General features: G+C 41.2%; 1 protein-coding gene across 9 annotated transcripts in view; it reads right to left on the bottom strand.

The window, feature by feature from the left end:
* DAB1 (DAB1, reelin adaptor protein) overlaps window positions 1-25802 on the bottom strand; it is a 455855-nt gene that overhangs the window by 393643 nt on the left and 36410 nt on the right. The window lies entirely within an intron of this gene.

Genomic DNA, 25802 nt, shown 5'->3' with positions numbered 1-25802 from the left:
TGCTCATGAGTAGTCTGTGCTCACATGCTTTATACAGAATTTAAGTTTGTTCAGACAAAAGAGCCAACAATGGAGAAAATCAAAGCTTCACTTAATAAAACTTACTTTGATGTCACTACATTTTCCTTCCATTAACCTTTCAACTGCCATGGACGTTCTGCCTATATGCATTAATTTGTCCGGCAAAGTGGAAAATTGCTGGCAGGGCAAGATCTAAAAAGAAACCATCAGACAAGATAAAAAGAGAAGATTTATGAAATTCTGCTTCATAGCTCCATGCACTAGAGCACTATAAACTAAAAACTTTGCAAATTAGAGTGTTATTTATGGCCTTCAACTTCTATGTCAGCAAAAGCCATCATACCCGTAGAGTTAAAATTCTTGGAAACAAAAGTTGATAGATCAAGCTCAGCATCAGGGATGACCCTGTGAGGCACAGCACGCTTGAAACTGAGTTGACAATGTGCTGCTTTTCTTTTAATCTGATGCTTGTTGTTTGAGTGATGGGTGGTAAACAATAAAAATCACGGAGACACAAAAAGACAAAGAGACTATAAAGGTCTTCATGAGGTTTATAGTTGGATCTAGCTTTGCCCAACGGCATTTGCTTTACTCTTCAGGTACTTCTCAATATCTATAGTCCTCATTCCTGGGTGCTGGAGTGCTCTGCCCCGTCGGATATCTCTTCCGCAATGCAACAACTCCAATCCAAGCTCCACATGAGTCGATGGGAATTTTACTGTCAGCTCAACCAGCCAGGCTCCAAGCACAAATTCCTGCTCAGCCCTAAAGTTGGGCAGCTGGCGTTTTGGTTCAAGCCACAATCAGATGCAGTTCTTTACTAATACAACCTGATAAATCAAAGTTATACCTGGACCCTCAACTCTGCCGCTATGAATCAGTGTGATGCAATTGTAAACACTGTCTGCAGCTTCATTTTTTTCCTAGGGGAGATGGTGCACTCATCAATTGTGCTTGGCTTTTCAAGCTTATTGCCTTCTCTGCTCAGGCTGCCCTTTAACATGCTCCATCTGGCAGATCGGTGGTGACACCCTTCCCCCTCTACGTGCTGGTAGGCTTGTGAGGGCAGGCTTTGGGACGCCCTTCCTCCCATCGCTTGCCTCAAGCCAGCAGAAGAGCAGCCTGCTACTCCCTATTAATTTTCCAGTGGGGAAAAAACATCTTGGGGCTCCCTTCCGAGGACATTCTGCTGCTCATAAGCTGGCTTTTGCCTCAGACAAAAAATTAACTCTGCCTCTGTGGGGAAGCTTTAACCAATGTTTTTCCCCAGATGCCTCGGATCTGTTCACCTTCCAATTTACCTTCCTGATTCTTTCCAGGCAGTGCAGAGGAGAACAGATGTTCTACCATGGGTGGGGATGGGGACACACAATTAACCCATTTCATCTGCTATACCTGCACCCCGGCCACCCCATCCTTCTGTTTGGAAACAACTTTTTTCTCCTTTCCAACTCTTCTCCAGATTAAAAATAGGTTTACTTCTGAAATCAGCCATATCCATCTCTCATTTCTCCTTCTCAGTGTATTTCCAGAGTTTTCATATCAGTTCATTGGCTCCAGTTGCTCGTTTTCCATTAAGCAGCAATGCCACATCATTTACCATTTTAATACTCAGACTCTTTATGATCCTTCTATAATAGTGAAGTATTTTCCTTCCCGTTTTAGTGAAGAGACATCAAATCATACAAAGTTTTACTGAACAAAAGTGCAACGATGAACTGAACCAGGAATTCACACATTGCAGTCCAAATCCTCGCTAGCAAGCCCAGCCTCAACACATTCACAAGAACTGCTTGAACATGGTGAAGATGGGTGTGGAAAGACATCTAAATAGACAACAAAAAGTCAACACAAATCTCTGGGACATGCAGTGGAGTGAAGGGCAACCACAGTGTGAGTTTCATACTTCTCACCTGCGGTTGACAGCTAGCACTTTCTCAAAATTACAAGGAGGAATGATTGGAAGATTGTTCCACTTCTTTCTTCAGCCATAACAAAAAAACTTTGCAACAGGGTAGAAATAAAAGATGTTGTAAGGTCAATCTTCACCTTAAGAGTGTATGAAAGTGCAGACAGCCCCACATAATCTCTCTGTTCACTATAGAGAAGAAATCGTTGGTAATTTATCAGAGCAGCATGTTTGCTACTAGAAAAACAGAAGTTTTTGAGAACTAACTATTCAATATTTGGATTCAGAAAGCTGTTTCTGACATGAACTGCCCTAGTGGTAACTAATGAAAAAAATAAAACCTCAGCCTTCAGCCTGTCAAAGAGACAGCTGTGACCTTAATTTGCCACAGAGATCTTTGATGAGTATGAAAGTATTTCCCTCAAATATCTTAGAAGGACAGCATACTGCCTAATGAGCTAGAGGTCTCAAACCCACAGGCACCACGGTAATTACAAAGGGGTATTTAATTATCTAACCCTGGCATCTAAAGAATTAACAAACCTTGATAATGAAAGGAAACCAGAGAGGAAAGAAGAATTCATCGTCTAAGCCACAAAACGCTGGGAAAATCACTATAGAGACAGATTTCAATAGATTCATATCTGGTATTTCTAAAAGCTTACTGTGTACTAAAATGCCAGATGTTCACACATTATGGTTGTTATTACTGTTAACAGCATTAATTGGGAGAGAGAGGAAGTTAATCCAATTTAATTCAGGAAACTAAGTAGAGAAATATATAAGAAAACAAATGGAAGTCTGTAACAAAGACAAATACCCAATATTTTGGCAATCTGCACGTTTCGTACACTATTGGCACAGTCATTCCAGAGGTGGCCAAAGAAGAAAAACGTCCCTCTCTAGGAACTATTTCATTTACATTTGTTCACCACGCAGAACAGCAAAAGAAATAAAACAACTCTTGATGTCTGGGGCCCTGTGTGGCCTCTTCTTGCAGCTCTGGCAATGATGGAGCTTTGTGCACACATCCACATTGCTTCACTTGTATTATTTATTCCCTTTGGAGAGAAACTTCTGCCTTCTCAATGCCTACAACCACTGGTTACTTGAATTTCAGCGCTCCATCAAAAATAAAAGGCACCATTACATGCCATTACATGTAGACCCTGTCTCCTTGCAAATGTATGCAAATGCATGTGTATAACAAAGCAATTTACATCTGCCCAAGGCCTCAAAGTGAGTGTATTTGCTTTGATCAAAGCTTAAAATGGGATTTATCTGTAGGGCATAAAAACAATGTTTGCCTTAAAGAAAACAGCAGTGGCTTTAGATCGCTGCAATGAGGCTGTTCTGTTCATTGTGGCATTGCTGTTTGTAATGCTGCTAAGGTTGCATGAGCATTTCCCTCATAATCCTCTGTATCCAGAAGCTTATAGCTTGCCAGTGAAATCTCTCTCCAACTTAAATTTAGCATGTAAGACATTAATCTATCAGTTAGCCTTTTATTTCCTCGTCAAATTATCAAAAAAAAAACCCTATTCCAAACCCATGAGTTTCTTTATAAATTGTATTTTATTATTAGCACCCACTCCAAACCCATGTATTTCTTTATAAACTGTATTTTATTATTAGCACCCGCTGCTATTTTTGCAAGAAGCAAGATGAATTTTCTCAAGATGTTTTAAACCAAGACCAAAGAAAGCTAATTTTTATCTGGAAAACATTAATCTAAAAATAAAGGCCAGTAAACATGTAATGTCACAAAAAAGAACATGCCTATGGTGCATTATTTGGTTCACTGAACAGTTGCTGCCCTCAAAAAAAAAAACAAGCAGTGGAGCAAATATGAAGTAGTCTGCAGAATTTTTCCTTCAAATTCTGTCAGTAGAAAGAGATATAGCTAATGGTAAGTGAATAATTTGAAGAAATCTAGAAATCGGTGGTGGTTTGATAACTGGCATGGAGATTCCCCAAGAGATTTTTACATCTGCCACAGTTTTGCAAAGTCCAAGAAACTGAAAACATCTTCAACGTCAGTGAATCCATCCTACCGACAAAAATCCAGCCACGCTTCTTGGAAGATGAGTTTCAGCTAACACACACTTTGGAATACATGGGCTGTTCTGCTCTAGGGGGTTCTGCAAGTCAGATGGGAGGAGAGTGAAGTTTTAACAAGAAGTCATGCAAGTCAGTCAATTAGAGAACTTTTCAAGCTGTTACTGAAAGTAAATTGAGGATGTTTCCAGGTGTAAACTGTCATTTGAAGTTGCTGAGCAGCTCTAAAGCCAAGAAAATAAAAAATAAAAAAACAAACGGACATTTAATAACTTTATACTGCATATTATCTAGATGCAAAGAAGAACAGAAGACTCTTAGGATACGAGATATCCAGTGTTAGCTGTTTCTTTTTGTCTTCAGCACTGAAAACTTTCTCTCCGTCACCGTAAGCATCACAACACAAGGAGGGACAATCCTTATCAGGATGACACCCAGGTAAACCTCCCACCCACCAGTAGTTACAACCCAAGGGTAGAATTTAGTCCCATAAATATGAATCCGTTCATTAGCATTTCTAGCATCATCTGCATTTTGCATGTTAAGGATGTTATGATAAACAGGGAGGTTCAGCTACTGCTTAGTTAACTCTGTGCAACTGTTTCCCATGCATACAGGAGAAGACTGCTCACAGGCAGGAAACAGTAATTGCATATTCATAAGTATCTCAACACACAATTAATTGCTGAGTGGTGAAAAAGCAGTAATGAATAGGAGAGATTTCTACTTTAACACTGAATGAAACACATACTAAGCGCACGTTGCACGTTACATCACCAACAAGTACACTTGGCTTCACACCTGCCACAAACTCATCTTTGCATCAGAACTCCACAAGCTTTAGTTGCTTAATAAAAAAAGAGAGAGAGCGTGTCCTTCTTCATTTACCACTACTGCAAACACATTAGATCTTGAACTAACTCATAATAACCGTAAGTGTTGGAGTCTCTTCTTTTGATGTTGCCTTGAAGCACTGGCAAAGTGCAACATTATCATATTGCTTCCCACTCAGGCCTTCAAGTAACTTAGCTATAAGCTAGCAAAGACAAGTCTTCTGATGGCTTTGACACTTCCATTTTCACCTTCTCGGTTTTGATGCTTCTCATCATTAAATTAACTGTACTCTGTAATTGTTGTAAAAAGACTGCCAGTAACAGAGACGAGGAAAATTACTCCGTTTTTGTACTGACTTCATAGAGCCATTTAATTGGCACGTGATTGTCAGGCCAGATGAGTTTCTGTTGGATCAAAACCTACATCCAAATACGTGAAACCACAGTACCTTTCCTTTCAATCATATTTGGCCCATGTACCAGCTTTCTCAGATTTTCAGTTAGTTTTCATGCAAAGCTTAACAATCTACGTGAATACAACGTCCAGTGTCAGTATCCTGATGCTAGTTTCCAAATGTCCAAATTCTTTGTTATTCTTAGGATCAAATTTTAATCATATAGCTAGAAAATGTATTTGTATTGAATTTATATTGCTCCTAAATTAATGCATACAAGGAAAGACGTTAGCATCAAGATTTAGTACTTTTTAACCTTGAAGGTATGCCATATAATAGGTATTGATTTTATCTTTTTTATTACACAGAAAAAATAATAAAATATGTCTGCTGGTGAACTGTTATACGACAGAATAAATGGTTAGCAGTGTATGTTATAAAATAGCACGGTGACACCACGTATGTTTGCTTTAAAAGCTTATTATAAAAATCAATGATGATATACATCTTGGTTAGGCTCATTTTTTCTAATTAAAGAGACAGTGTCAAAAAGAGGTTTTCAGTAGTTCAAGCTGTAATTCTTATTTCTCTTCATCATCTGTAATATTTTCTCTTACTGAGGAGGCCTTGGCAAATAATATTACTCTATAAAATTTTGTTCATTTCCACTCAGAAATAATTCTGTATGTGGCATCAAGATTAATGTTGTTCTTTTATGTATGATCATCATAACGTGCAATGCTTCAGATTAAATCCTCTGGTTTTCCTAAGCAGACTCTAACGGTGAAATTCTGATCGCCTTTAAGTCAAAGAAAAATTTCCGTTCACCCCAACAGAGACAGATTTTACACCCTGAAGGTACGAAAGCTGCTTTTCTCTCCTCCAAGAATGCAAGGAGAAACCAAGGGGGATAACTCAGTGGAAAGCAACATAAAAGAAAGCTGGCAGGTTCTCCTCTCTAAAGGGATCCCTCCCAGCAAAAGAGAAAAGAGAAATACCTTGGGAGAAATGCAGTGCTCCTTCTATCTCCTCTGAAAGTGCACGGAGACAGATTTAATTTTTACCTTAAGCAATTAAGGTGATCTTCAAGGTTTTAGAAGCGCACGCTGGCACCCGAACACAGTTCATCTCAAACTCAGAAAATATCCCTGTGGTGCAGCTCTATCTGTTGTTACTTTCCTCAGCGTTCCGCAGCAGTTCTAGGATGCAGCTTTTAGAGACAAGGTTCATTTATATCCCTGTTGGCAGTTAACAGATACATAACTTCTACAGAAAGCCCTTCCTGTACCTTAAATATCCTTGAAACATTTTTGTTGGTAGTTGCCCCTTTTAAGCTGATTGGTCTTCAATCAAAATGAAATATATCAAAACTATTTTGTTATTCACCCAGAAAATTCACTTTCAGACACAATCATCTTTCTTTCCTGAATTCCACCTAATTTGTTAACCTGTTTCTATTATCGAACTACCTGTAGATGAATGCTATATTCTGAGGCAGAAAAAGGGTCTTTGCACGGAGGGAATATTACTTCTCTGGCTCCTAGACAAAACTGCATTGGCGTTTCTTGAATCTATTTTAAATTGCAAGCTTGGACATTCGTAATACCCCACTCATTAAAGATCTCTGCATAATACTGATTATAGGACATGCCTCCTCAGCAAATGTGTGGATGGTACTAAATTAAGGGGAGGGGTCAACAAAAAGAGCAGAGCTGCAATCCAGAAGGGCTTTGATAAGCTTGAAGATAGAGTCACAACAGAAACCTCGTGATCCTTGGTGAAGAGAAACGCAAAGTTTAGCAGCTGTCACGGAATAATCCCACGCATGAGCACAGGCTGGGAATCACTTGAGTGCACCAGCAAACCTAGAGGTTTCAGTAGGCAGCAAACTGAACAGAAACGAACAGTGGACAACCACTGCAACTAAGAGGAATCACCATGTGGGCGACATTAGGAGTTTGGGAAGTTACTACTCCCCTCTCCTTGGCACCAGTGAAGCTCCACCTGGAATATAGTGTTCACTTTTGGGCCTCCCCATTCAAGAGTGACTTGGAAGCTGACAAAGGTCCATGAAACCTCTCAAGGTGGGTCACTGAGCTACAAAACAGATATGCATGAAGAGACAAAGGTAGCCAAGCCAGTTTGTCTTCAGAACCATAAGTTGACCTAGTGGCAGCTACAACTACTGCAAAACCTAACACAAAGATAACAGCCACATCCTCACTGGTATTGGCAGAAAATACAACAGAGGGGAAACAGCCTCAAACCTGGGTGGGAAGGCTCAGACCGGTCTGAATCATGCTCCAAAAGCAGCATGGGCACATGTTACCAGAGAGGCTATGAAATCTCTCTCCTCAGAGGATTTCAAGACTTGGCTTGACCAGGCCATGGCTAACATGGCTAGTGTTTGTGATCATCCCACTTCAAGCCCAAGGTTAGACTCAAAACCTCCAGACTTCCCTCCCAACCAGCACTTCCATGATTTGAGGATCACTTGTCTGTGGTGTCCCCTGTGACTCTTCTGTTTTCATACTGTTTGCCACATATTGCTTCTGCTGAGTTTCAGGTGGTACAATGCAAACTGCTACTTCTAGAAAAAGAAAGGTGAAGCCACGTCAAAGTCTCCTGCCCGCATTTCTAACCTGTCCCCGTCTGTCCATATAGTTTTCTTTCTTCCTCATGGAGAAAGGCATTTGAAAATTTTCTTCTTTTTCCACTGTCTTCCTTTTCAGGTCATTGCTAGGCAAGCCAAAAATGCAAAGAAATGCCTGCAACAGGACAGAACCCTCTCTTACAAGTAAATTCATTTCTGTATTAAGACACAGCCTTCCTTCTTTAGAGAAACAGCAGCCAACAGAGCCAGTACGTGGTCAGACCCCTCACTGCCTTTTTAGTGTCTTTAGTTTCCTCTCAGCTTCTGAAAGGGAAAGCAGATCCTGATCAAGGGAACCGGAGAGGAAAGCCAAATGCAGGTGTCTATCACCTCAGACTGCCTTAGCCCTCCTGGGACCTCGGTATCAGGCAAGAAAGGCAGGAGCTTAAGAAGCCTTCCTATTTCATCTAGTTTCCACTTTCCTGTCTCCCCATATGCTTTAGATATCAGTCTGACAATACGGATAACTAGAGTGACCTATACAGACCTTTCAGATATATTTGGAGAGATCCAAATGGGAAAAAAGAAAATGCTGTCTCAATTGTCTTAAAATACCTTTAATGAGAACTTAAAACCACTGGCCATGCTTCATTTTGTGTTACTACCATTTCATATCACTCTCAGGTTACCATATGGGTTGCACTCAGGAAACTCTTACAATAGTCTTGCTAAATCATATTATCCACACATATTAATACTCTTTCGAGAGTATAATGATTAAGTTTATAAAGGCAATACATTATCAGACATAATTTTAAAATATCAAGTCTTATACATAGCAGTATTTTTCCTTTTTCTGAACAAAAGTGTACCTGGTGGAATACACAGAAGCATCTTGCAAAAAGCATAAAGGTATTTGTTTTAGAATCAGAGGTACAGGAAATCTGTCTTTTCTCCTTGACTGAGCCTCAACTACTTGATTTAACCTTAGCTCGCATCACAGTGTCAGCTCATAACCTATTTCCCCTTACTCCGTCTCCTAAATCTGAACGTTCTTGAGGCAAAATTCACAAGTGTTGAAGGTTTGGAGAGCTTCAGGAATGGGTAGTGCTGTCATTAGGGACTACAAGCCATGTTTCAGTGTGTACTTTGCAGGTTTTGAGAGCTTACTTCCTCCTCCTGCTCTTAAATCTTTGTTGCAAAAAGATTGTGACTAGGAATGATGAAGTGTGTGAACTAAGGGGATTGTAGTGTCCTTAAAAGAAGAAAGTGAAAAAAATGGCATGGCATTCTTTGCAATGGTTATCATCAACAGCCATCCTTTGTGCTTGAGCACTCGCTAAAGCATAAAGTAACTGCAATACATCCCATCTCTATTGATTCAGAAAAGAAAGGTAATTGATTCACCCTCAGGATTTCCTTTAAAAGACACTGGGTAAGAATTATCTCTCCTATATCACAACACAAAACACACTAAACAAAGCTACTTGAGATCTGTATACTGACATCCATCACTGGAATCCCCGAGCACTTTTAAAGTATAGTTGAGAGTAGATAACTACATTTTTGGGGTCGTGTCTCTCTCCCTTTTTCAGGGTAAAACCCTCCACTTGCAGTATTTGGGAAAGAGTTGGCTTGGAGTGAAGGAGGGTTTGATATTTTGCTGATTGACTTGAGGTTCAAGGCTTAAACAGATACAGCAAAATGATCAAAGTAAACACGGAAGACTAAATAACATCAGGTAAGCCCTTTTCCCCCGCTCCCCCCATCATAGGTTCTATTTGCATGCTTGATTTCAGTAAAACTTCTGCAAAAAGAGATTATGCCAAAGTGCTGAGGCACATGCTATGTTCACTGAGCCCTAGGTTAAACAAAAACTCTTAGTCAGCAAATGCAGATCCAATGCTACCATGATAATTTATACCAAGGACTTGACTTTTAAACCTCCTGAATTCTCCTTTTCTATGGATTTGCATATTTTTAATGCATCCTGGCATATAACCTATAAACGTTGGCCTTATTTCTGAAACACTGTCAATTCTCCTGCTATATATTACAAAATGTCAATCACATGATAGGGATGCCTTGCTTCTAGCTACTGGCACTTGTAGCTACTTATAAAATCTATTAGACACTAGGACACAAAACTATCTGATAAGATTTGAAAATTGGACATGATGGAGTGAAACTTTATCTAACATGGACAAAGAATAAGGAGGAAACTGCGACTCTAGTCTACACCCTCCAAAAAATTCTTTGTTAGAGATTGAATGAATTGGTGTAGCCATAACAAACCACAAGAACCAAAGTGAGTAGCTCCTTCCCACAGTAAAAATAGAAATCTCCAAGTTATTCCATGCAGAACAGCAACTGATAGCCAAGAAACTGCCTTCCATAATTTATGTGCTGTTTCTCTAGATGAGCCTCTTCACTAAAATATTTTTACTTTTAATTTCTGACAAGTAAAAAAAAAAAGAAGTGCTGAGCACTCAGACTGGCAGATTGCCCGAACGTACTTAGAATCCTTAACTGTTCTCATGTTGTCACCTGCCGCCACCTTCCCACAGGGGAGCAGATGTCCCAAAACAAACGGTGCTACTAGAGGGAGAAGATGAAAGTCAGGTGAGACCCAAAGGGCAGCTCAGAGCTACCACTTCTCAGGGGACTAGAGCCCGGCCACGCACCGCTTTCCGAAGATACAGTGGTACCCTGCCCAACGAGAGAGAGGAACTGTAAAGGTGTGTACACCACAGCCCATTAGACCTTGTGGATGTGAAAATAAAGAGAAATACTATCCCAGACTTGCCTCCACTTGTAGCTAGAGCTGAATGATGGGTGAGGAATATCTAATGTACATCAGCCACTTTTCCTTCTGCAAATTGTCTGTGAACAATTCATGAGTGTCTTGACTTTATCACAGCAGACACTGAATATTACCTGAGATTAGCCACTAAATACTTTCTGTGAATGCTTCCTAGTCTGTGACATGTTTCCAAGTATTTGATGGTGTAAGATACCCAAGTGGATTTGGTAGAAACATAAGTCACACGGTGTATCTGTACCTTGACTGAAAAAGACAATCTCCGAGTCAGATTTCTAGGGTGAACAGTCACAATTACCCTTCCAAAATGTTCCTTCTGGAAACATTTTTCAATCCTCCTATCTCAGTACTAACTGCAGCCCAAAAACCTACTGGCTAGTATGTTTATAGATAATAAACATAAAAAGAAAATAAACAACTAAAGCTGATTCACTCTCATATCTAAAAGAACATTTGTGCAAGCGTACACAGTCCTGGCAACCAAACCAAACCCAGGCAGAGTAGCTGCCTTTGGAAAGCATACCTATGACCGATTTCAGCTGCTACGCATGGACGCAGGGACTTTAACCTCTTTCAGGCACCAACGCAGGAATGATGCGTAGCTAAACAGCTTACCTAGCTCCATGTTTGCTGCGTGTGAGAAACTACCGAAAAATTGTGATTATCCTAAATATGGGATCCTCAAAACACAGACACAGCAAATTCCTCCTTTCTCTTTGGACCCTGCAAGTAGGAGAAAAATCCAGGTATTTTTTTTGTAGAGCACTGGAACTCCCGCAAACCCTCTTTGAAGGCCATAGAGAAACCATACATTTTAATGTCTCCAGTGTGCTGAAGCATTCCTCTTTGTTATCTGGAAATAATAAACCTACTGTGTATGTTAACTGTGTGTAGGCTATCCATGGCGCACTCCAAGCATGCATCTTAGTAGGTAGGGATAAAATACCCAGTGTAAAATAAGATTTTAAAACCCACATGGAAATGCTGGCTTGTCAGCAGTTTATATAACTCATCTTCCTGCCTGATAGATGATGTATATCATTAATGAGCAAATATATTTGCCTGTAGACCAATACATGAAACTCCTCCTGATAGCTACAGCAGGCATGGGAACAGGCCCTAAATTTGCTGTTACAGCTATAAATCTGTCTTTGGTCGAGCTTAATCATGCATTAGCCATTGCACAATCTAAAGCTTGGCTCTCAACATTTTCAGGCTAATCAAGAAGACAGTGGAGTCAAAGCATTAATAGTTCCTCACTGCAGAGAATACCATAAGACCCCTTAATTCACCTGTTGCCGCACGGTTGAGAACGGTGAGGGAGATGCTGCTGACTGCCCATGCATACTGTTGTATACAAGCACACAAAACAAGACTGCTTGGATGAGCAAAAATTTCATCAAAATTAAAAAAAAGTTCGCCTTGATTTTGGCTTTTAGATGTGTACAACTGATAACGGGTGGATGGATGCTTAGGAAAAGGGGTGTCAGCAGCCATAAAAGTCCCTGCGTGCACAGCATCCCACCTCTGTGTTCCAGACACATGGGGACAACACGGTTTTAAGGGCAAATCTGCACCTCTGAACAAAGGCTAGCGAACACCATAAATACATCTGCCTGGCAAACCGTTACATCCGCAAGAACAATTTGTACATCTAATTATGAAAAAGACTAACCAAAAAATATAAAATCCTTTCCTGTGAAAACAACACACTTTTCTAGAATTGCTATGCTGCACATGTACTGTTGCCCAGCTATTTTTGAATCTCCCCTAACTGAAACTCAACTATTAATTGTTCTCCTCAAGCTCCTAAAAGGGCTTCACAGACCCTCACTGTGAATTATAACAGGCTGTGGAAGGTGTAAGGCTGGGCAAGTGCCCATCCCAGGTCTTTCCAAATGTCAGAGATCCCCATATTTCTGGCTGCATTGCGAAAAAGTGCACAGTCCACATAATTTTTAAGAGAATGCATTTTCAATTACATAAATAATGCATAGGAAACACACACTTTGCTTGCTACCTTATGGGAGAACCGTGTTTGATACACATACACATTAAGGCTGCAGGGTCTAAACTTGTCACCAAGGCAGCAGCCTGGGATGGATAATCAGCTCAATGTACAGAGATGAAATTCCCAACTACTCTTCTCTTAACATTAATGAGAATTATATAGCAAAGGTCTGACTCCAAACAAGCTTCCCAGAGACAGCTAGTCTTCATCAAACTGGAAGCAGACACATGCCACTGCTGTGCAAACACAGCCAGGAGGAAGCAAGACAAGAAAAACTTTTTTTAAAAAGGAATTTTGTAGAAAAATGGCTCATCATTCCCAGGCCTGAGTGAAACACAATAATCCCTTACTCTGAATTATTTTACCTCCCAATGGAGCTGATGAAGGAAAGCAGAATTTGAAAGCTTTGGAAGATTTTCTACTGCCAAATGGAATGTAAAATCAGTGACTTCAGGGTAATTTTGTCAGGTTTGAGATGCCATGGCCAGGAGCTATCCAACTGTTCGACAAAACAGAGATTAGTTCTCATAGCTTTTTACCTATTTTTTTTTCCCTCTCTGCAATATTACATTCTGTGTGGGGACATCTGGTCCCACTGTGGGAAGGTGATAGAGTTGCCTCGCATGAGGCGAGGTGGTTTGGAAAATCTGCCAGCAAGAAGGTCTGCTCTCCGTCGCTGCTTTGTCAGGGAGGCGCGGGACGCGGAGTGCCGCGCGTTTTGCCATGCAGAATTGCGTTGGGTATGAAAAATGGCTGCATGTCACCTATTACTCTCTGCAATTAATCACCGGCTGAAAAAGATAGGGCACTAGTTACTCTCCAAATGACATAAATGCATGACTGTTTAACTCTTTTGGACAAATAGGTCCCTTGGTTGACAATGGCCTTCCCGTTCATAGCCAGGTACAAATAAACACGCAAAATACACAGCTAATCTGTCACCAGGGAGTCACACGGAGCTTAAATGCACTGTCTGACAACCATTCCCCTATAGCAGACCACACCTCTACTAAGCAGCTTCAGTTCTGATCCCGTTTTACAGGGGACGTTGGATCAACACAAAAAGCAGTCTGCTTCACCACTTGCTTCTTGCTTCAACAAATAAAAGACACCAGAGTCAGGTCCAAAATTTCTCCTCAGTCTAATCCCCCCTGATTCTAGAGCATGGCTACTTAAATTGCTAACCATGAACTGTTAAAATGGCATTTCAAAACTAATCATGATTATTTTGGGACAGTCCAGAAAATAAAACCCTCACTGTAGATGGGAAGTTTCCCACTCAGGTCCTGCTTTGGATGCTCCCAGCCAGCACTCCAAGTCACATCTTCATCTGACCATACCCAAAGTTCATCATTTGGTTCCAGAGCTTTGGGTTGCATCCAACTCTTAAATTACTACCAGTTTGATAACGAAAACAAATGCTGTCTGTTTGGCTACTAATTAGTCAACAACGATGAAAGGAAAATAAAATAAAGCAAAACTTCTCTTCTCTGACAAGCTGTCATAAGGATCTGAAGAGCACTAAAATAACAAGTTATCTCCTCTAGAGCACACGAGACAACACGGCAGCTCGTTTCAAAGCATGATTCATACCGTCTCGCAAAGGAGCAACCTATGAGTAGAGAAGTATCACTCTGCCAAGGAAACAAGAGGCATGGGAGAGTCCAAAAATCTTCCTAGTCACAGCAGATCAGCTATTGGAGAGGTGGCGAGAGAAGACAAACAAACCAAAAAAAAAAAAAAAAGATAAGCAGTTTGCAGCAACAGTGCTGTCCAACATTGTAGCTGCTACCAGCAAGATAACGTGATTAACGGATGGCTTTTAGAGGTTTAAGAAAATGCTGTGACTTAAAGCAGTCATTTTGTGAAGAGTAACAGTAAAAGGAATTACATAGCCCACTAAGTCCACTGTGGGTAAGTTGAGTTCATAAATTTCCTAAACCTCTTCAATGTACGTTCCTGAGACATCACCACTCCATGCACAAAGGAGCACAGTGTCTATTATGCTCATTAAAACCGGTTCCCTGAAACAGAGGCTGGAAGAAGCCATTCTTTTGCCTAGAGAGCTCAGCAGCTGAGGAGGAAAAGAAGGAATGCTGCTGGCATCTTTTCTCGTCTCCACTCTGAGCCACCGCATCCCGGTGCTGCTCGGTGTCCAGCCAGCAGGACTCATCATGCCACTTCACGTGGCACAGAGGAGAACCGAGGCCTCCATGCTGCCAAGAAAACGCACAAAAATCAATCTGCCACACAGCAGCAACCGTGAGACCGGGCAGAGGAAGCCAGAACAGTTCAGTGTGTCCCACAAAGCAGAGATGACAATATTTTGCTCATGTTGGTGGGCCTCACATCCTGCCCTGAGCTCCCTAGGAAGAACCCAAAATGCAGAAGCTGGCCATGCTGCCTGCATCGCTCCTGGCTCTGTTGTGAAGCAACCAGTCCCCTGCACGAGAGTCTGAAAAAAACCACACAAGCATACACCAAAAAACCAACAATTCCAGAAGAGTGAATTCCAGGCACATTGTAAGGAGGCGTTCAGGGACTTGGCAGCAGAACAAGTCTGATTCAAGGTCCTGTGATAAAAGTGAAATGAGCTCACATCTCACTGCTGTACATGCAGTTTATGAGCTGACATATTATTTTACATGGTACACTCACTCCATCCCAGATGAACATAGAGCAAATAAGCCCTTGAAGGATTCCTGTGAACTGTACAAATACTGGAATCAGATATGAGCAAGACACCAGCCTTCAGAAATGCAGATTGGGAATCACACGCATCTACACAGATTAAAACCCAGAGCATTCAGACGAAGCCACCATGAACAGAGCTGCTGTGCAGGCACATACAGGCTAACCCACTGCATTTTTTTCTACGAAGTTATCTCATTGGTTTGGGGTTCGGCAGTTTGGGGATCAAACTCTTTCAGATTTTCCAGCTCCCTTGGCAAACTCCCAGACTGCTTAAAGAGATGGGAACAAGGGCTGGAGGGAAGCCCCTGAAGCTCTTAGTGAAAATTGACTGTATTTTATATAATGTGAAGCGTACTGCGGTTTCATCTATTACCCTCCTGTAAAACACATTTAGTTTATAAAAGCTCGAATTCTCTTTTATCTTCTATAAGTGGTAGAAAAAAGCCTTTGTTAATCCAGGTGTTAAAACACTCTATAGCTGCCAAGTAGACAGCAACAGGAGGAATACAGATGGAATAATCTTAGCTTGGGTAAGGAACTTCTACTCCAGTCAGGACTAAAAACAAACACTTTCTGGGAAGTCATCTGTTGACAAACATTTAGAAGTTACTGCTGACACTCAATTTGAGAAATATTCAAAGAATTTCCAATAGGAATCATCAAAAACTGTTTCTTACCTGACTACCTTATGTCAATATTATTTTAATTTATACGACATACTTTGTAGTAAACTTCATGCTGAAACCAAACCTGATGTAACATATAGCTGCTGCCTTTGGGAGAACAGAGGTAATGATTTCTTACCAAAACATCATTTTTATATGACATTTCATAAGCAGCCAAATGCACAGCTAGAAAACTAGGACTGCTGAATTTCCATCATTTTGGAGAACTTAAGTAGAGACTACTTTGAAGTTAATATAATATTGACTTTCCAGCATTGATGATTGAACTGTTATGATATAGTAAATGATACACTCTTAATATTTCACCTTTCTTCTATGCCTTTAATTTTTAAAGATACCCAAAGTTAAAGGATACGTGGTTGCAGAAACAGGGACTGGGACCCATAAGGCTTGTGTTATGCTCCTGATTGCAACCTTAAATCTTCGGGCTGAGCATTGCAATTGAAACTTTTTCCTGCTCATATCAAAACTAAAGCATATACATCATTACACCTTACAGTAGCTTGATTCACAACACTGGTATTCCCCATTTGAATTGTGATAAGCTAGATTTATTTTATTTTTTTAAATCACTAGTTTGCTTGTTGAAGAAAAAAAGTAGTCTTCAAAATCTGGTTCAAGTCTTTCATTGATCTCAGGTTTGTGGGCCCAGCTGCATTACTTATCTGTGTAGATCCTTATGCGTTTGGTGAATAATGAGTATTTTACATTCCAATACTATCCTGAAGAGGTTTTTTTCTTCTGAGATAGTGTTTCTGGCAAATTAATAATTCAGTGATGTTTTCATGGTGGTTCTTTCACCTTTATTTATTGCCCTGGCTGGAAAAGACAAAATTTCCCTTTGGAGAAGGAAGACTAAGAACATATCATTTAGAACAGCTGTCTCAAAAAAAAAAAAAAAAAAAAAAGCAATTTTCAAGTTCCACTGTAAATTTTCTCCTTTAAATTACCTTTAGCTCTTCTGGTAATTTGTCTGCACTATTTAGGGGTTATATTTTTAAAAGTAATGATAATGGTAGAAAATGTCAGAATCTTAGGTAAACAAGGTTTTAAAAAGTATCACAGAAGTGTAATAAAGACCTATTACTCCATATTTCATATTTACTTTTATTTATGTGCTTTCATAACTTCAAAGAGGCAAGGAGCTGCTGCACAGCAGCTCTGGGAAAGTTCAGGATATTGGCAGCAAGGGTACAAACCAACATTAACTGATAACCTATATCATCTCCTAACCTGCTTCAGCACACGACACTTTTGTGCACACCTCTGACAGCCCATGAAATACTGTGCTGTATCAGCACCATAAACCCTTTTCCATCCCCTCAAAAAAAGGCAAAATAAAAACAAATTATAAGAAATGAACAATTATTTCTCACGGAGGTGAACACAGACTTTCACAAAATGACAGTGTTCAGTCCTCTGAAAATGGATGGATTTTCCAGTGTTGTCTTCCAAAATACAGTTTTGAACTGAAAAGAAAAGGAGAAGCAAAAATACTTCTCGGGTTTTTTTTAAATTCTAAGTTTCCACATTTTTATTCATATGTTTTGCCAACTCATAGAGTGAACAGAGTCCCTCTTCTCAGTGTGAAGCTGGATACATCATTAATCTAAAAGTAGCTAAGCGCTCTGACCAAGGACAACTTCAAATTGAGAAAGCATTGGCTGTCAAAGAAATCTTCCCTGTGAAATAAACCTCCTGAGGTCCGATGAATGTAGACACTATCTTCAGGAAATCCAGCAAGGCTTTGTTTCTTGAAAACATCCCATCATTAGAAAGATGGGCCACCTGCACCTCCACATGCCTCCAAAGATCTGCTTAAAATCAGCACTGTCAGTAAATTAAATTGGCTTAATAAGGTGAACTTTTACCCCAAAAGAAGTGGAAGAGTTTCTGTGAAGTCTTTCAGGGCGATCACTGGAATTCAAGGTTATATCCTGAAGTTTCCTCAAATAAGTTGTGGTAAGAGCCAGTATAAAACTTTAAGAAATACAAAAAAAAAGAAACATCATCATAGTACTATAGAAACTCTGCATGACACAAAGGTTCCACCCACAGCGCGTGTGCTGATTTCTAGCATTCTTGTACCAATGCCTGTCACTAACACCCTACTTAAAATAGCCTGTTCTGGTAATTCCACAGCTACTACAGATCCATTCAACTTCTCTCTTAAGCGTCAAGAGAGAAAACAAGTTAATAGCGACTACAGATTATTTTTTTTAAGTGTATAATAAAATACATGAGTATGATATGTGTAGGAAAGATGGATAGTAAGCAACACCAGGAACAAAAGAACAGGTTTGCAACATTTAATGCAGTGTCCTACTAAGATGCTGTGACCTAAAAGGGTCCATTGCGAAGGGTTAGAAAGTATGTCACTGCATTGGGCCACTTCTGTTTTTAGGCCCTCTTCTGAGACTGCTGGTAAGCACAGCAATTAATGACACCGTTTTTAGAAGATTTCAGGAGAGGAACAGCCCTGCCCGGGGAACTGGAGGGAGGCCAGCACGCCCACTGCCATCAGCCTCTGAGCAGCCTGCGGGCTGCCTGTTGTCAGGAGTCGGAATTTGAACTGGACATACAGAACCTAAATTGTAGAATCACAGAACGGTTTGGGTTGGAAGGGACCTTAAAGATCATCTAGTCTAACCCCCTGCCATGGGCAGGGACACCTTCCACCAGCCCAGGTTGCCCAAAGCCCCGTCCAACCTGGCCTTGAACCCTGCCAGGGAGGGGTGGGCAGCCTGTGCCAGGGCCTCACCCCCCTCACAGGGGAGAATTTATTCCTTATACCTAATCTAAATCTGCCCTCTTGCAGTTTAAAACTATTACCCCTCACCCTATCCCTACCCCCCTGATCCAGAGTCCCTCCCCCCTTTCCCACAGCCCCTTTCAGCCCTGGAAGGCCGCTCTAAGGTCTCCCCAGAGCCTTCTCTTCTCCAGCTGAACCCCCCAACTCTCTCAGCCTGTCCTCACAGGGGGTGCTCCAGCCCTCCGAGCATCTTCAAGACCCTCCTCTCCCACGTTAACACCTTCACCTACTGCTTGCTCCTATCTTTTCTTCTTTGCAAAGATCTTTTCCAGTGGGTCACGTGTCGATAGACAATCCAGGTAAGATGTGGGGTTATTTCCACCTACACCATTCTCTATCCGCTTCTGTAGACAGCTTGAAGAGGTCAAGAGGCATCTCACAGTATCTTCACAAATACTTTAAAGTGCTTATCAAAGCTTTCAGTGAGATCTATAGTTAACTCATTTAATATCTTAAAAATATATGTCCCATAAACATCTGGTATTTCTTTAAAATCTGGTCCTGAGTAACTATATTAGCTGATAATTCTCAATTACACAGGACTTCACTGCCCAGAATGAAAGTTTCCTCCCTCTGGTATTTTGCCTTTTGGAAGCAACCAAACACACCAGCAAAAACACAGCACAGTGGCTTTCATTCAGCTCTCCGTGGTTATTTTGAGTCTGCAGCAAGGTAACCATACAAATTAGCATATTCCAGTATGAAATATTCAAAACCAGGCAGACTCCTACAGAATTCCGAGTTTACTGAGGTCATTCTTTTCAATAAGCTTTATTTCACATAAAGGTGCACTTTTAAGAAAAGTCTCCTCATAAGTAAAATAAATAAATGATTCTTCTCTTCCAGAGAGGTGCAGGACTGTAAACACCAGGCTGTCATGACTGATTTCCACCGTCAAAGTTATTGGGCCAGGTAGCTTATAATGTACGTGTTTTCATGACACCTGATTAAAGCTGGTGTCATCACAGTTTTATGGACTACTTAAATGTGGCAATTTCCATTAAGTGTTTTTAAAAAAGCAATTAACAGTTTTAACAAGAGTTCACTAGTTCAAATCATTTCAGCATTGACTGGTAGATTGTTCTCCTGGGTACCATGCTTGACATTTGCAATCTCCTAGCCTCTCACAAGTAGCATTTTGGCAAAGTAGGAGGGGAATTATGAACATTCCTCTGTACTGCAAATATACAGCTTTGTAGAGAAAACAACAGACTAACGGCAAACTCAGGCACTATCAATGAGCAATTAACAAAACTTGCAAATAATGCTACTAGGGGCAGCGTTTCTGCTAAAGAATTTGATCTCCTATCTAGCATGAAAGCAAATCTGTCTGCAACAACCCACCAAGAAAAGACAGGGAGGCAGCTATGTGTGAAGGAGAGCTTCAGAAAGACAGATCGCACTTAAATTGTTTAGTGTGATTGACAGATTTGCAAGGAAAAACAAAAAGAGGTGAAAATTAGAGTCTGGAGCAGTATTGGTGGAGGTGAAAGACGATCAGGATTTATCAAGGTCCTAAGCTGAGCTGAGAGGGAAGGGTCAGCAATGCAAGGGGTCAGCCTGACCATTTGGAAGACATACCTAAAATCAATGTGAAAACAAAGCATTCTTAGTTGTTAATTATTTTTAACTGTCCTTTTGCTAATAATATCTATCGTGGTGTTGCGGTGTAAGATGTCGGGGTTTTGCGATACAGACCAAATCACCATTTAACTACCGGATCTGAATCCCTCATGCCTTCGTGTGATGAACCACACAATCTCCACCGGCATGCAGATACAGCGTGTCTTTACTAAGTACAGAAAATCTGACAAAGTGAAAACAAAAGTAAAACATCAGAGTACGTTGTCCAAATTACAGCATGTCTTCTGTTGGGAAATCAAAACGCTGCACCTAAAAGAGACAAAAGGGAAAGAGGACCAGGATAATACCCTGGTTGCAGGAGTGCATCTCCACAGGGGGTTGTTCCCCATTAGTTTGCTCTGTAACACGGCCAGCTCCTCGGCGAGAGCATGACATCCCCCCGACTACTTCCCCAGCTTGCCACAGCCACCGAGCACTGCCTGGGACCCTCTAAAAGACAGACAAGACCCAGGGCCAGGTCAGAGACACTGGGCATTCCCCACAGAGCAATAAACTTCACCCAAGACAGCAACCCTGCCTCAAGACTTCACTCTTCTTTTTTAAAAAGAGCCACATTTCAGTGCCATTTATTCACCAATTTTTCAGCATGTCAGGACAGAGCCCTACAAGGGATACGGTGTGGAAACAATCTGGTTTTCATACTCTCCTTCTCATGTAACACAGGCTGGGGAGTCCTTGCACAAGGGACTCATAGCTTTATGCTTCTCCCAAGGGGAGAACAATTTAAGACAAACGTAGGGAAACAGTTGTTCTTTTACAATGCTCATTTTGGCAATTTTCTCTCAAATCAACATTTCTTTCTTTAATTAGCATCTTTCCTAGCATCTTTCATAGAAACTACAAACAGAGAATGACGTTTCACCGTAGCAAATGACAAGAAGAAAGAAGAAAAGGCACAGGAATTGCCAGTGGTGTGGAGCAGCAGGCAATGTTGTTCTACACATGGATTTTATTTGCGCTGGGGCAGCCGGGACGGCTCACCAAAGCAGCCCAGCCACAACTCCAAGACGCCTGCTCTGTCTGTACCAGCTGCTGGTGATCCAGCTTCTTGTTCTCACCAAGGTTCACTAACACCAACCCATCCTGCAGCACGTTATACCAGTGTTGTATTTTGGGCAAATTGCACTGTTGCTCATTGCACAATCAACTTTAACCGGCGCTGTCTGTTCCTAGAAAACTTGGGCTTAAATAGTTCAAAAGACTCGGACATCTTAAATTCCTCCCCAAAAAATTTCAGCAACAAATCATGCCCGTCTAAGTCAGTTGCTACATTCTCAACTGTTTTTTTTTCACCACAATAAGACACAGCTAAAAGCCTACAAATATGTGGCCATCATGCTAGTCTCTTGAGGAAATCTGTTTAACTGTTAAGACACACGTTGTATTTGACTGGAAGATAACAGGAGTTCAGAAATAAGTATAGTTTTTACTATACAATATTAAAGCAACATACTATCTATTTTGCTTCTTAATTGAGACTGCTTTATATAAATTAAAAGAGGCTTTCCTAAGTTATCATGTATGCTCACAGAAGTATTAGGAGCACTTTTAATTAAGCCGCGAGAAGGAATTTATTTTCAAGGATGAGGTGGTTTCATCATACTCATTATGGCCTATTCTTAACAGAGGATCTTACAAGAAGCTCTCATTAAACAGCTGTTTGAAATGAGAGTAGGTAGATGCACGCCAGCTAGTCCCACTGTTGTAACATCATACAGCTCAAAACAACTGTTCTACAGTGACCATGGAAATTCTTTATATTCCTCTTCGCAATAAAATTTATGCACAAAATCTGTGACTACTACTGAAACAATTAAATCAGCTTAATGTCCAAAGACAGCTTACTGGTTGTATTTTTTCCATCTCAAATATTAAAGCCAGTGGCACCTATAGATAAAGAATAAAGAAGTCAAGTCTGGAGAGAGCTCTGGAAGCATCACTCGAATGCCTCACCCTTTCTCATTTTCTGTTAGCAGTCCTGCCTAGGAGCTGCCCACAGCAATAGCCATCAGTTACTGGGTGCACGGCCGCACTGTGCCCTCCCTTTTACCTAGAAAAAAACAGAGAAGAGGAAGTTTGGAGAGATCTACACTCAGGAGCATCCAGGGATTGTCCTAAGCATAAATCTTATGTAGGACAGCACGGCTTGCTCTGACAACCTGCTAGTCATGTAACGTCATGTCCACTCTACTGAAACACAGAGAATATACCAAAGCCTGTGGAGGTATGAAGGGATGTAAGTGTCAGCATTTCAGCAGAAAACCCTGCTGCTTCTAGGAAAGTTCAAAATCATTGGTGTATATGCTTCTACCCAGCAGGCATTGGTTCAAATCTGAAGCAATCCAATGAACAGAGCTCCATCAATGGAACAAAAGCATCACCTGTCCTACAGCTGATAGAAGTATCACACAGTACTCAGGATTATCATGCAGTAACTTTCCCCATTCTTTGCAGAAAAACTCAATCCGGAATCCTTTCCTTAAAATATTTGTCATTGTGTGACACATTTCCAGGACAAGCTCGGAGGCTGCAGAGATTGTGCCAGAGAGAAAGAGAGCATCTGAGCTGTTAGAGTGAGAGTACTTAGCTCCAGGGTAGCTCACATATAGCACTGGGCACTTTAAAGACAGTAACCAGATTTATCCTTTTTCAGATATGGTGAAAGTAAGACACAGAAAAGAATAAAGGATTTGTTTGAAGTCACTCAGTAACTCAAGGACTGTGATGAAAAATAAAGCCTAAACGTGCAAAGAAAACAGAAAATGAAATAGTATTCAAAATTCCCTCAAGAACTCTTTGACCTCATTAAAAAAATTCAGTCACTGAAAACTCTTAAAATCCTGGACTCTATCCTAAAAGGCAGTTAAAAGGAAAAACCACTGTGGGCACAAGAAGTTTAATTGCAGAGATGAATGAGGGAAGTTCTCATCTCTCAGCAGTAAACCTTTTAGTATTTATGACATTGAAATTACACTGCATAAACAAATGAAAAGTTAGAAAAGGCCTGGCTTCATAAATAATGGTACATTGTTGTGCCAGCCTGATTACCTCATGTCTGTTTTCACACAGGCACCAAGCTTTCCCAGAGCAGCCTGCAGTTCCCCCCAGCTCCCCAACCAGGGAAGAGGGAAAAGTCTCCTTTGTGAAAATGAAAAAGACCAAACAAAAGGAAACAGTTTCAAAATACAGGATGCCCTGTTGTGAAACTTTCAGGAGAAGTTGCAACAGATTAAACAGCACCCATTTGGTTGCCTGAGCCAAACACATCCACGGTGGTGAAGTGAGGGTGGCTGCTGGTGCTGTATGTTTATCAAATAGTAAAAGTACAAGGTGGTGAAGCATCCGTGGCCTCTTTGCTCTGAGCCATACGCACGGTGATGGTAAAATGAAGGAAGCAATTCTAACAAAGGAAATGCGTGACAAAGTTTAAGTCCGCACCATACATACAGTTAGGTCTGGCACTTTTGTTTCCCGGCCTGTTGGTGCTGAGTCCTAACTTCAAGCACATGCACGCATGCATCTTGCTAGGAGGCAGGGGCGCTGGTGCCCACGCTGTGCAGCAGATGCCTGTACCCGTGCAATTCCTTCACTGTGCTCTGCTCCACTTATCGAAATCCTAAAGGCTACAGCCAGCTGTCCACGGAAAAGAACAGAGAAGCAGCACTTGCACAGGATGATTCAGTACCAAGTCTGCGTCTGTACAAATTGCTCTCAAGCCAAGGAGTTTTAGCTACAAGTGTGCATACATTATAGAAATAATTACATCATTTTTAAAGGTAATAAATAAGCAGACAGTAAGCAAGGTTGAAAAGGGGTAGGGAAGAGAGAACACATCAGCAGGCAGCAGGATATGAAGCAGCAGAGAGTTAAAGTATACAAAAACTCTCTGATTTATCTTACTGAATAGTCTTCTGGCATTAAGGCCAATAAATTAAATTATATCAGGCACAAGTTAATTAGCAAAATATGAGAAATAAAATAAAGTGAATGAATAAAATTGTCAGAAGCATCTATAGACTCATTTACATTGCTTAATACAGTGCAGATAAAGGCACTGAAGCTAGCTGAAGGCACAGGCGCAAAGCGAACTGGTCTGCCTGAACCCCAGGATGCTCCGGGCACTGCTCCCAGCAGAAACTTAGAGCCAGGTGGGGGACGTTGTACACACTGAAGCACAGAGGTGTACATTTGTCAAGCATAGTGGTCACACTGCCAAAAGAAAAATAGCGGACAAGAAGTGGCTAAACCATACTATTCTTGGTGGCTGATGCAGGCATTAAAAACACAGAAGAACGTGATGGTTCAAGGCATCACCTTGTGACAGGGCCTGCCAGTGCATTGACGTGTTTGTGCACTTGTTAGAATTGGAACTTGGGCATCTACTCCACTCTGCCATCACCTAGCCAGGGATCAGGCTGTTCTCTTTACCCCGCTGTGTGCCACCACCATCTCGTGTCCTCTCCCTGAGGGTCAGGCTCTCAGGAACCCCCGTGCTCCAGTGACCACTCCCAACAACGGAGCTCCTTTGGAGCACACAGCTTTTCAAAGGATCGAGGTAATATCTTCTGTCTACACAAAGTCTATTGCAATTGTTCCAGAAGGGCCTTTGGGCATCACCAAGGTAAAGTGCTTACAAAGCTAATAATTATTCAAAACATAGGCCTGAGAGAGAGAGAGCTCACAGCATCCAGCAAGCCATGCAGCGGCTAAATGAGGGATTAGAAGCGCTCGCAGAAACCACACTCCAGTTATTCAACAGAAAGGGAGGAAGTTTTGTTCCAAATAAATTAGTGGAACTAATTAGGCAGCAAGCAGGAATCACGCTAAACTACCATGTTACACAGTAAATAAACTCAGCCTTAAGTGCCCCCAGAGAAACTCAGTATAGGTGTCACGTCTCCTCTCACAAGAGAGGAGGGTACCAGCAGCCTCCAGTTACCCAGCTGTTTTTTAAGCTGCCTTCTCTGATTTCTAAAATCTAGAGTGGGAGATTGGAGGCTGATTCATGGTGTGACACAGGGTTCAGTTCTCTTAGGTCATCTTTGAGGAGAGAAATTATGGCTCCAACAGTATGACCAAACATCCTCATCTTGGACAAAAACACCTGGGACTGTTTTCTCCGATGGTAAGAAAGAGGGTTGCAATAGATGTCCCTGCAAGGGATTAACCAAACTGCTGTGGCATTTCAACAGTCAAGGATTACAACAGACAATTATGCAGAGGTAGGAGGGAAGCTGGATCTTGCAGCCTCGGCTCAGCTGTGGACTTGCTGCCAGATGAGCTAACCAGTCTGTGCCTTTGACAGCCTGTAAAACGGGCACAGCC

The sequence above is a fragment of the Athene cunicularia genome, assembly GCF_003259725.1.
Source record: "Athene cunicularia isolate RWA chromosome 8 unlocalized genomic scaffold, athCun1 chr8_part1, whole genome shotgun sequence".
NCBI classification, from domain to species: Eukaryota; Metazoa; Chordata; class Aves; order Strigiformes; family Strigidae; genus Athene; species Athene cunicularia.
The sequence above is the reverse complement of the archived record's forward strand: the minus strand, read 5'-3'. Positions and strand labels throughout refer to the sequence as shown.